The 13,645-nt window shown below is 34.3% G+C and overlaps 1 long non-coding RNA gene across 1 annotated transcript; it reads right to left on the bottom strand.

Moving 5' to 3' along the window:
• Nucleotides 1-665: 665 nt before the first annotated feature.
• On the bottom strand, nucleotides 666-1,330 carry LOC135117580 (uncharacterized). Its single transcript, XR_010276975.1, has 2 exons — nucleotides 956-1,330; nucleotides 666-803 (listed from the first exon to the last, which is right to left on the bottom strand). It is a non-coding gene; the product is annotated as an uncharacterized LOC135117580 (long non-coding RNA).
• Between the last annotated feature and the right edge of the window lie 12,315 nt (nucleotides 1,331-13,645).

Raw genomic sequence — 13,645 nt, forward strand, 5'->3', positions numbered from 1 at the left:
CATAACAGATGCAAATCTGGTAATCACTGATGTAGTTTCGCGGTGGCCGGGACAACTATAGGCCTATTCAGACCTAAGCGGTATTCGCTACCGTCTACGGCAGAGAAAACCCTGTGGGTATGCGGTAATATGACTGTTCAGACCTAAGCGGTATTCGCTACCACCTGCGACAGAGAAAACCCAGTGGGTATGCGTTAATATTACTGTTGATGTTCGGGATGCATGCCGCTGCTGCCGCGCGGTATGTACTTCTACCCACAGCGGCAGTGGATATCGCTCAGGTCGCTCTAGCCGCGGTATAGTTATCGGCACGGATATTGAGCCCTGACCTTCACCTGCGCAGAAGCCATTTATTGGTTTATTGCCTTGTGTACAGTGCGCAAAGCGATCCCCACTCTTCCGCCGAGAGCTCAATATCCATGCCGGTAACTATACTTGATACTAAATACCTGAGCGAAACCGGCGCGGTATCTACCTCTACCCACAGCGGCAGCGAATATCGCTCAGGTTTGAATAGGCCTTAAATACCAAAACTGCAGTAGATACCAATGATTCGAAAATGGTGAATATGGAGGAGCCTATCTCCTAGGTGATAGGGGATACCCTCTGGAGGTAAGAAGTAGGCTAACATTGAACATAATAAATTATGTAAATTAAAACAAAGATAGTAAACAAATATTTTAATATTAGTCCTCATATGATGTACCAAACATTATCATCATCCTCCTGCACCAATTCAATTTGAGGTGGGCTGGGCGCAGCATGTTTTTACACGTCTTTCCAATTTCTCGCACCACCTGAAACTAAATTAATATATAATTTTAACCCCATACTTAAATCCATCAACTCATGGAGAACAAAAATACAATGAAGCCGACAGTAAAACAAGGAACACAGTTGTACGGCAATATCTTAAAACACTATATTATTATACACAGATATTATTCACATTTACCTGTAAAGGGTTCATGTCGCATTAAAACTATTTGTGACTGGATCCAAGCTTTGTTTTTGGCTTCGTTCGTGGTCCCATCCGTTTTTTGTTTAATATTGTGTCTCTATGAGACGACAGCAATTTCACTAGCTTGTCTTTTTCTTCTGCAAGAAAGGTTTATCCTCGTTTTCTCTTCTCTGCCAAAATAAACTTATCTATTCAACAATAATAAACCCAAAATTAACCTCACTCTATGTACACATACACATCAGTCAATTTGACAAACGCGCGAATGACATAGGTAAAAATTCACCTATAGAAAACCTCTTTACTGTTTTATTGCATAAAACATAGCGTAATGTAGTTTAAGTTAAATTAAAATAACATCACAAGAATAAAAACTCACAGGCTTTAGTAATATATACTCGATAGACGTTTATTTCTTAAGAAGTACAGAAAAATCATTTTATCGATAAAATATCGACTTTGCATTATCGTTTGTAGAACTAGTAATCTGTCACTTACTTAAGGGATCCATGTACAAGTGTGGTGAAAATGAATTTAGGTAGGTGTCAAATTGGGAGGGATCCTTACTAAAAGTAGCATTTAGATAGGGAAACGGTAAGAGGTTGTTGGTGAAAACGGGCATTAAGGTCCTATTAAAAACCCTTAAGTATTACTTAAAATTATAAACACACTATCTACTATCGCTTTTAAAGGGAGAGCTCATATTTAACATGTTCTTATGACCATAATAATTATGAATTTCAAAGGTCAAAGATGTGTGAAAGTTTAACTCATAATAACGTGTAATTATTGGTCGAAAACTGCTCGGAGCGCCGATGCAATCGATGCACATGACATTTTGTGTGTTGCACTTTTTTGTAAGAGAAGACGCTGTCTAAATATATTAGGAATTAAATGACTATGACCTTACAGCTACTTTGTAAACTAAAAATTGTAATTTGCTAAGGTTAGGTAGGCTGATATTTTGCATCACCTTTTTTGTACAGTCAAATATCTTTGTGTGCCGTCATGTATGCACCTGTAGAAAAAGTAGACTTCCTCAATAGAAATGGGTTACCAAACACTGAGATAGTTTTTGAAACTAGTACGTTGTTCCTAAGATTAGTGAGTTGAAGCAAACATGCTCTTCCTTCAGCTTTATTTTTATTTTCTGTTTGTGTTATTTTTTATAGACGTATCTACCTTTGTGTATTGACAATTGAAAATCAAAACACTCGAACAGAAAAGACTAACGGATATGTCAAATAATGGTCAAATATGATATACTGCCAGCGGTTTCACCCGCATCCCGTGGGAACCTCTGCACGAACCCGGATAAAAAGTAGCCTATAGCCTTCCTCGATAAATGGGCTATCTAACACCGCAAGAATTGTTCAAATCGGACCAGTAGTTACTGAGATTAGCGCGTTCAAACAAACAAACAAACAAACAGACTCTTCAGCTTTATAATATTAGTATAGATTTTAACCTAAAGTAAATAAAAGCCTGGATTTAACAGATGGCGAAAAACTTGCACAAAAGTTAAGTTTACGCTTATTACATTCACCCTGCTTTACTACACCACTAAGCCTTTGAAACACGAATTAATACAAAAAGTATAGATACATATTGAAACTACAAAAGTTCGAAGGCCCGATGGTACAAAGTTCAGTTAGCAGAACCTCTGTTCAAAGTTACAACTTTTATCGCGAGCACAATAAAAATTAAAACGCTAGTCTTTAAACTTAGTTTAATATTGTGGCGTACGGTCTTGGAATATCAAATCAACAGGAACCGCTAAGCACAAAACTCAAAGAGAAAAAGCGAGGGAATGTAACTAATAGTGATAGCTTACTCATGCATTTTCGATCATATTTTTTTCAATTACAAGTTTTATTTCACACTTAAGTAATTGTAGGTACCTACATTTATACACTTGATGGTGCGAGAGGATAACAAAAAAAATAGAGGATATAAAAGAAAAGATGGCTTGTGGGAAAGTCGATATGGTCGATAAGAAGTGTGTGGACGGAGAAAACATGCTACACAGATTCCAAATAAAATTAGGATAAGGACAGGATGATAATGGCACTTGAAGCTCACATTGTAAATCTGAAAAAGACCTTTAGCACTGTGGAAGGCGTGTCCGGTTGGCGGTTGGTTCGATGCTCTTAGCAAACGATGAAGTTTGACGGTACTTTTTTATTTCTTGTATGACTTTGTTGAATTACTCAAACAATTTAAGCTCTTTGATGTTCGAGTTTGCGACAATGCTGTTCAATTGTTTTATGCTTTAGTTCAGAAATTATCGTGGTTGTTTTTTTAAGTGGTATCGTTCAGAGGTATTTGCATTTGTAGGGTTTGTTTCTGTAGTCTTTTTTAGAAATGATTGCTAAGCTATGATAGAGGAAACTTTGTCAAGGTCCGTTTTTGTGAATTCAACTAGGTTTTTAAAACTATGAGCGTTGTTTATATGAATAGTTTTTTTCATTCACAATAATTATAGCTCCGAAAGAGGCTTAAATGCCTCTTTATAGCAAGTAGGTATATTTACCAAAGTCAACTTTGTACATTTGTGCAAAATGTGTAACAAATAAATATTTGAAAAGTTTAATTTACTACTACTACTACGTACTTTGATAGTGTAATGTATTTCTGGGTGCTTTTGTTACAAATACATATTATAAGTAGGTTTAAATTACAAGAAATAATTAAAGTTGTCAATTTTCAACCTGAACCAGAAATAACTGGTTCCTCAAGGTGTATAAAACCGCGATTATGGTTAAACTTAATACCCACTGACAGTACTGGTCACGGTACTTTGTGGCACTATTTATCACCTTTAAATATACCACTTTATTTCTGCAAATTAACATGAAATTAAGTACAGAATTAAAGGTCTTTTGCAAAAGTAATTTTTGTTAATCGAATGTATAATTGTTAATATCATGTGATTGTTTTATGGATCATTTATTCTAGAAGTTTATTGTCTGGTTTTAAAGGATTTCATATCCTTATTCAAGACGTCTTTGTCTTAAAAGTTAATTATTGTATTGCTTCATTAACTTAATATTTTGGTTGGTAACATAGGGGTCAAAAATTAAACCTAATTTCGGAAGTAACTTGCGATGAAGCCCATTTTATATTCGGAACATAACAGTAATTTCACTTGTAATTTTTAACATCGTAATTATTTTATGCGACTGATCTCGTCCAAGGACAGCTATTTGATCCAAACAAAGACAAAATAATTGAAAAATGAAGCTAACAGACCCATAACTTTAGTACAATAAACGAATCCAAAATAGTTACACAAATTATTATTTTCACTAAAGGAATTAACTCTATAATATTACCACACAATGGGCCTTTCAAAATGGTGTACTTGCGTATAAAATGCATTTGAGTACACATAGCCAGTTTAACTTGACCTCCCTAGGTGGCGCTAGTGGTTCATACATAGGAGAAATACAAGGTGATTTTTGTACTGAAATTTTAGTACCGGTTTTGGCCAGGGGTCCTGTTAGGCTGGTGATTATAAACAGTTCGATTAAAATTTGTCTCGTTTAGTGTATGCTAATCGTTCAAACGAATGGTGAATGATTGAATGAGTGGTGTCGGTTAATATGTATAGACAATTGTGTTGGTGGTTCCGTATGAGAGTATTGGTTGAAATTGTGGGATAGATTCAAGGAATTATACCTATGATTAAAAATATGACCATTTTTTATTATTCTGGTCCATTGTGACTAAAACAGAACCGAGGAGTTGACGGATAATTTGCAAAAAATATGTAAAAATAAATATATAAAAAATGAGAAATATCAGTTCTAGCCAAATAGAGGTAAAAGAGGAATTGTAAACTTAAAGATTTTTTAAAGGACATTTTTCTTAGGCGATGGTTCTTAGTAGATAAAATGACTTATTATTTTTACTTAGTAACTTATTTCTAACTTGATATGTAGCATTGACAAATAGCTTTAAATGTAGCCCTAATAGGTTAGTAATGGGCACTTATAGACTCGACCAGCAACCAAGAGGTCACAGGTTCAGATCCCACCAGTTGAACTATCGATTTGAACCCAAGTAACAAATATGTATGTATGTAAATAAATACAGATATGTGGAAATAAATAACGATTGCTAACAGTAATGGTCATTTTTATTGCTTAAAAATATGAGAAGGTGATAAAAGACTTGTTTGTTTTGTGATTTATGAAAAATCGTTTATTCAGATGTATAGGAAAGTCTGAAGTTTTGGAATTTTATAATATAGAGACAGATAAATTCAAATTACATGCGGTACATATCCATATTGGTCATTACGTCATATATGTCTAAGTAGTTTTTTTTTGGTCAACTCAAGGTGATTGAAAATTCGCGATTGATCTCAGTTGAATTTTCTTATGAAAATGTGAAACTGCTGTGCTTTTCAGGATTTTTAAAGGATATCCATAATAAAGGATACCGGACAGACACCTAAACGTTGCGTACTGGCATGAATCTTCATATAAGATCGGCCGATTAAAAGTTAAGTAACACTATAACAGGCTATGTAACACATATAATTATGTAAGTCTAGAATTTAATTAAAACAACACAGAAGGAACCCAAAATAATTTGCAAGGCACCAACTATTAGAATTCTGAATTGTCAACTGGAATTTTTGCGTCTTCTTCCACGAACCTCTGTGACTGGACTAGACAAAAATATTTAAATGACACACGACTCTTATTTGAATAACTTTAAAAATACAATGCTACCTGGAAAATAGTCTGAATTTAAGTGACTAATTGTACATGAATTATGCTAAGTGATGATGGGGTTTCCATGTTTAACTAGGACAAGGTATAGGGCTGTCACACTGAAGAAATATAGTGCCTGGTAGTAAAACAATTGAGCATCGTATTTTAGATAGGTGGAAAAAAATTGATCAGAACATGCGTCAGGTTCTTTTGTGAAACTATGTATAACTAAATCATTGAAGTATGTTTGAATTCATATCACTGAAGGTACAATATTCACTGCGGGTTGTTCGAAAGAGATACCGTGGCCCTGGTACATAAAAGGCCTATGACGGAACACGACGGTTTTTAGTCAGTAAGAGTCTGACACTCCCTCACCGGGAGGGGTCATTTGATGATTTTTGACGTCGGAAAAAAAAGTACAATATTCAGAAGCCAGAACTAACGAAGAAATTGTTTTTTTTTTTTAAGCCCGGTTAAGCAGTCAAAAATCTCCTAGGTTGAACTGTGAAATGTCTTACAAAGAAATAAGTATTAGTAGTATAATTTCGTAAAAATATTCTTTCATAAAACTGCGTAAAAACACCTAAACACTCCTAGGCTTATTTAACCATAAAATGTATACAAAATTCATCTACGCTTCACATTATAATACCGTCGTATATTTCCCAAGAGTGGTTGTGTCGCGGACTATAAAGAAATATCACTGTGAGTGCGTTGCGCGTCGCTCCTTTGTATACTACGATTTAAACAACTTGATACTTTTATAAAAAGTTTATATTTTTTTTTATTTTTTATTATGTATTATTATTTTTATGTCCAAAGTCGTTGTACGTTCAGACCGATCACGACTTTCAATTGAAAGATTACGCTATTAAAAGTTAATATAAAGTTAAGTATAGGTAATAAAAATCTTGCAGTACAAATCCCGTATACAATTCTGTGGTTAAAGAGTAAGATATTAAATAGTGTTCTTGGTAACTAATTGCTGTTTTGATATGAAAGTATAATAACTGTATTGTTTTCGTAATTACTATTGGTTTTCTAATTTCATACTACCTCTTATATTTCAATAACAAAACATACTTTTTAAGAAAAACTTTACGTCTCAGAGCCATAACTTTTAGTAGCACATTATTTTCATTAACATAATGAGAGACTGTAAAACAATGTTACTGACAACTATTTCTGTGCAAGTTCATAATACAGTAATCAATCGCACACGAGTTTACTAGTGTAGTAAATATAGCCGTAAATCAGCCAATACCATGGATAACAAAATTACTAGCGGAGATGCCATAACGGAAAATCTCCTAAGAAAGTAGCGCGCCAATATACGGGTGTGCGGAGGATAAACTCCTTCTTTGGACTCGATAATTTTTTGTTATGACAAAAATTGATCACAGATGTCTCAAAAAACCCGAACTCATTAGTTCACTCATAACTGATCGTTTTGGTCATGCTGTAAGTATTTGACCTAGAAGGCCTGACCTACCTACATTATTTCATCTCCACTCATCTTTCCTTATTCCATAACCATTCTAGAAGAAACTTGTAAACAAAAATGGCGATTGTTTCACCAGTTACGACTTCTAATGGCATGATTCTGTTGTGTATAAACAACATTTTGGCATCGCACCGACACGTGTACCGAGTTTTCGGGATCGCGTTACAAAACACTATTCGTTTGCACTTTACTAGGAACGCCGGCCATTGTTTTTATTACAATTGAAAATATCCAGTTTTATCTTTGGTTTGCAATCCGTGTTTATTTAGCTTTGAAAAAAGGTTTTGTATTTTTTGTGAATTGTTGAATTCAATTGTTTTTTAAATATAGTTTTCGAGTAACGAGTATTTTCTCTAACAAAATAAATAAAGTATCAAAACATGTTAGGTGACATACATCAGAAAAAAATCCATTTCAGCTCAACCAAGAGACGCTATAAGTAGGATTTGGCGCTCGGAAATCCAGGGAAAAGAGAAAAAAAGATGCGACAGATAGAGAGGCAAGATTCCGAGTAAATGAAATGCAAGTACATAAGCTTGGCACATAGATTGAGTATTGAATACAAGTAGATAACCAGCGAGCACGGATTTGGTTAGCTAAAGATTCTGAAAATATAGGATGGGATTTAGGCGTACTCAGATGCTTTTAACAGCTAAAAACACAGGGTGGGAGGACTTTAGAAAGCATAGGAGCCCTCCTTTTGGTGGCTGTCGAGTAAAAATTGGGAAAATTTTCGGCCAGCTGTATAGTAAGTTCAACTCAGTCGTGCGCGCGGCCTTATGTGTGGGTAACCCTTGTACATATACAGTGACTTTGTGTGCGTGACAAGAGGTATAGTCGGGTACAATACACTTATTTAGGGGTTGTATACGGCTGTTTAAAGAAAAACAGTTATTACGTAATTTAATGTTTATTTATAATGATTATGAATCGCTAGTTGAAAACTCAAATGATGAATTTCCGGATTCGCTACTCTCCAAGGTGAATTACAAATTCTGACTCCATGTCAAAATGTCTATAGTACTCTTCTTTTTTCTTTTGTAGGTACATGTCGACAAGTATTACCCCATATCCCTTCATCAATTTGACTTAAACGTTCATTTATGAGTTTCATTATTTCCGTCTTATTTTGGTCGACATTATGCGAAGCAATATAATTTTTTAAAATTCCCCACACATTTTGTTTACATTATTATACTAGATTGTACCTCTTTTTACATTCTTAGTCCACACTTTTATTTATTGTCCGCGTACCCCGAGCTAGAAAATATGTAAGGAGTGAGTATTTAATTCTTAGATACTGTCAATGTCAATTTGAAAAGACGTATGAGAAAATAATGAAAAACTATATTTAATAATAAAATGCTTTGAATGTTGTTTCATTTTTTTAAACGCTTTACCTGACTCCTTAATAATTTACTTCGTGAAGAACTAGACATTTTGTAAACGACTGTACCCATAACAAAAAGCGATAAGAACACGTCATGCTCGGACGACGTCACTGTCACACGAACGAAAGTTGTATATTTACAAGCCGACGCACACATAGGGCCGCGCGCAAGTCTGAGTTGAACTATCTATACAATGATATGCCAGATATAGTTTTACTTAAAGGAATTAATTTTAGATCACTGCCAGAACAATGTCACATTAATCTTGTCGTCTTCTTTGTGAGTAGATACTAGGGAATAAACGTAAAAAGAGTTTTGTCTAATTAAAATCTTATATAAACATTTCTATTTAGAAATATAGTTAAATTATAACTGATACACATAATTAATACATTATATAAATATAGTTAGAATATTACAAGATGATATTTTCTGGAATTTCTTACGAGTTCTTATATAAAAATATTTACCGTCGCCAGTTAATACATTTTATTACACAAACTAAGCTTGAGCTTGGTTTTTAGAAAACTGGAAATTATCTTTAAATCTCAAATGGTAGTAAACATACAAAAAAATCACAGCATTTTTAACAATCGCTGGTTTCGTGGCCATCGTCTCACCGTCTTTAGATATTAGCTGCGAAACTTAATATGTGAGCTACAGGCAAAAATATTTGGCATTTAATTTATGAGAGTTTGCGAGAAATTAGCAACTTTGCCTGTTAGACTTCTCTACGTATTTGTAACTCTGTGTACTAACGCCGACTTTTGCGCCTGATCACTAGTGAATTTTTGCTTTTAAAATACTACGGCGCTATTCAAAGCAAACTCTTTTTAGATTTAATCTTTTGAAAAAAAGTATCATCATCATCAGCCTATCGCAGTCCACTGCTGGACATAGGCCTCTCCAAGTGCACGCCACTGAGATCGATTTTCGGCTTCCATCCAGCTCCTGCCCGCCGTCCTGAAAAAAGTATAATAACGTTTATTTAACGTCATTTAGGCAAAGTAAGAAAGTGATTTGTTTTTTAGTAAATAAGCAAAAATGTACCCATGGGTGGTCAGGCGAGAATGCCCCCGATAGTACCTATATTGGAATTTAATACAACTTGATCCTTTTTACATGTTCACGTATAAAAGTTGGATGTAAGTCATTTATTTCTTTGATAGTTTGTCCTTTTGAAAGTATTTTGGCATTCTTGTCTTTGCTTTTTGATTTATTTGAATCTTTTAGCAAATGTGTAAGGTGAAAGGGCGTGTTCTTAATGTAATTTGAAAGGGTTTTTGATGAATGTTGAACCTTTTTGACGAAGCGAAAGTTACTCTTTAATCATTATGAGATGTTGTGTGTGCGTAATTTAAGTGAATAATTTAATTAAAAATGTATCAATTATAGAGTTATGCTGGAAATAGCTTGACAAACCTACGTTTCGTAGGTATATGCCTGATATACCTATCTACAAAATTTATAATTCATATACCTACCTACATATTTAAAAATCAGGCTTTTTATGAAGTAAGTATTCTTCGTAGCTTTTTTCTCATTAGAAGAGGTATTTCTCAGTATCGGAAAGCTCACTATGCTATCAATATTAATTTGATGCAGTGTATAATGTGTCCTTATAAATGTTACAAATGCGAAAGTAAATCTGTCTGTCTATCTGTCCTGAGAAGACTGCGAAAGGACGTAGTCTACTTTTTATTCGGGCATGAGAAGAAAAGTCCTCGAAATGGGTGGAACCGTGAGGAACAACGAGTTCCATATTATTTCCTAAACATCATAACTTACTCCCGCTTTACATAGTTATCCTATTCCAGCATCGTTCAAACAATGCACTAAACAAATGCGTTCCATTACACGTACTCTAAGTTTACCAACCCATACACTGCGCATATCATGTCAGCCAGCTATTTTCTACATACCCACATTCGAATTCATTTTATTAACCAATTGCCCATTAAGCCTAGGCCGTTCATTAAAACTGTAAGGTATTTCAAACGGAATCGCTCGCCGGTTAAGGGGACACAGAATTTTAATTGGCTCCGCTACTTATTCAAATATGATTCATACTTAGGTATTGGCCTTAATTAATATAAATGTTGTACGTCATAAATGTTTTATTTTTAGATTTGTTGGGTTATTGATCTTCGTTATACATTAACTCTAGAGTTCATATATTCTAGAGTTTATGTATTATGTATTCTGTTGCCCGTGGTTTTACCCGCGTCATGAGGAAATTAGGTACTTTTCGCACCCTGATAAAAAACCGTATAATGATATGCTGATGTATAAGCTATGTTACTGTAAAATTTCATCAAAATCCGTTCAACAGTTTCCACGTAAAAGAGTAACAAACATCTACAGTAAATATCTAGCATCTCATTATAATACCGTCAATCTTAGTTTAGCCTTTTCAAGCCTTTTCTTAACAAGTTACATTCTACCTTTTTGGTAGCAATTCATTTAGAATTCTCCTGTATAATTAGCTAGCCAATCATGGTAACATTGTGCACTATGCCTTAACTGGCACATTATTGTTTCTAACCTAAGCTTCATTATCTAGGACCCAGTAAACTACGTAAAAGGATTGTAGGCGATCCTATAACCAATTGAGGTTATAGTTATAATAAATGTATTTGTGTGCTCTGTAATTGTAGTACCTATGTAGTTTTATTAATTGGAAATTAGATATGAGTATGACAGGAGTGAATTCTGGTATGAATACAAAACAAAAAACAATAAAGACAATAAAGTAGTCGAACTGAGAACACAAGGTTCTCTCTTTTCATGGAAGTCGGTTAAAAAGAAGTATGATGGTGTCAAACATAGCTCATCATCTGCCTAGTCTAATAATAAAATGTATTGACTTTTTAAAGCACAAGTATGTGCCTACGTCAAAGCTACTCTGGCGCTTAAAAAAAAACATTTCCTAAGTATTTGAAAGAATTTAGTAAAAATCTATGAGTATGCATAATAAGTATTACATCACAATTGACTCTGGATATTTATTCATTTAATTAAGAATCATTAATGTTTGTACGATCGCTGTTTGTCTTACAAGATAAATTTAACTTTCCTATTCGAGTGTTTGGTTACGTAATGCTGTCTGTAATCGATACACAGATGTTGGACAATCGATAGATTTGTCGATGAATTTTATCGAGTGCTTTGCAGTTGCTGCATTTTCAAGTGTTCTTTTGGGCTTGTCTTTTTCTTCAAATTGCTTATCCCATCTATCATAGAATTTACATTTACATATATTTTTTTGTCAATTTTATACATTTGTTAAATTTTGCATTTTTGGACATAATTTGATTATTTTTCTCTTGATTACCAATTTATTTGGTCTGTATTAGACTGGTGGTTACTATTCAAAAAAAATAAAAGCACTGCTTATTGTTTGCATACGCCTAACATTAAATGTTTGCTGTTTCCAAATGCCATATCTATAAATATAATAAGGTAAGCTTTATGATTTATTACATTTCATAATATATGTACCATCAGGATTTCCCACTACAGTCTAAGTTTACCCCTAAAAAATCAAGAAAACTGCCCATAAAACACTAGTAAATTCTCCAACATGCGTGTGGGCACACGAAGTTTGACTTACCGGTACATTTGCACAAACACTAGCGCAGTCATGAGTCATTTGTGGACTCACATTAACGCTCGACGCGGCCCATTCAGTCTGTATTAGACATTATAATTTGCGTATACCTGCGTGTTTGGATGACGGAGAAATTTAAGGTGACAGGTATGGTCGACAGGTAAAGGAAAAGGGATGAATTTGGTTTTAAATATTTGATCAATTTTTTAGAACACGCTAATCAGAAAGGACTTTAACGATTTGAAACAAACCTTTCAGTGTTAGATACCCATCAGGAAAGGCTATAAGCTAAGGGACCTGAAACAGCTGAAAGAAGCTAGTTTTGCAAGATAGAGGATAGTTACAGGACAATAGGCTAGTTTCTGATATCGTATAGATTTTCAATCAGGTTGATTTCCACCCTGGCCACAGTGACAATGAGAAATCAAATTCTCTGAAGTTTTCTATGATAAGGGTGTATTTTGATCGAATTAAATCTGAATCGGACCTTTCATCTTTAAACAGCAAGACAGTTGACCAAAACGCCGTCTTTTCTTAACTTTCTTTCAGACCAATCTCCCTTTAAAAGTCCCCTAAAAATCCAAACCCGAAACACAAATCTGCTGACGCTACACACAACGGTTGAGCATCTTGTGAGTGTATTGACCGACAGTACGCGTATATTTGCGCTCTCAGCTACCGCATTCCGCCACCAAACAAATATCGTAAGTAGGCTTTGTGCCTTTCATCAGTTTTTTGCCAACGGTACACACTAGAGGATAAGTCGAGATAATGATGTTAAGTGTGGTGCACACTACAAGTATTTTAGTGGGAAAATCGGTATGAATATGAATGGAAGAACACATGTCACAACGATCAAGTATTTGTCCTGTATCAGACTAGATCATCAGATTTTCTAAAAAAAAGTTGGCCGACTGTTTAGTTTGCAGTGTGTGCATAGGCTAAGTGTACGTACTCATGTGTACTAAGATTTTGGTATCAGCTCTTGTAATGTAGATTTTCAAGTAGTTTTTGGTATATTCTTGTGAATTGTGAATTGGTTAAGATTTTGTAGTACCTTTAGTGGGTAAATCAGTATGAATATGAATGGAAGTACAAATAATGTCACAACGATCAAGTATTTATCCGGTATCATACCCACAAAAAAAAACACAATTTTCTGAATTGTGTACTACGATTTTGGAGGCAGCTCTTGTAATGTAGATTGTCAAGTAGTTTTTGGTATATTCTTGTGAATAGTGGTTAAGATTTTGTATCACTCAAATATTGGTTAAGATACAATACGTACCTACTCAAGTTAAGATATCCGGTCTTTTTGTGCTTGAGTGGGGAAGTGAGACTGTAGTTTTGGTTGAAATAATATAAGAGGTTTTTGTGGTACCTATTTGTAGAATAGATTTCATGGCCTGTTGACAAGTATGTTTTCATAAATAACATATTTATTTCATTGTC

Source organism: Helicoverpa armigera, chromosome 11 (assembly GCF_030705265.1).
Source record: "Helicoverpa armigera isolate CAAS_96S chromosome 11, ASM3070526v1, whole genome shotgun sequence".
NCBI classification, from domain to species: Eukaryota; Metazoa; Arthropoda; class Insecta; order Lepidoptera; family Noctuidae; genus Helicoverpa; species Helicoverpa armigera.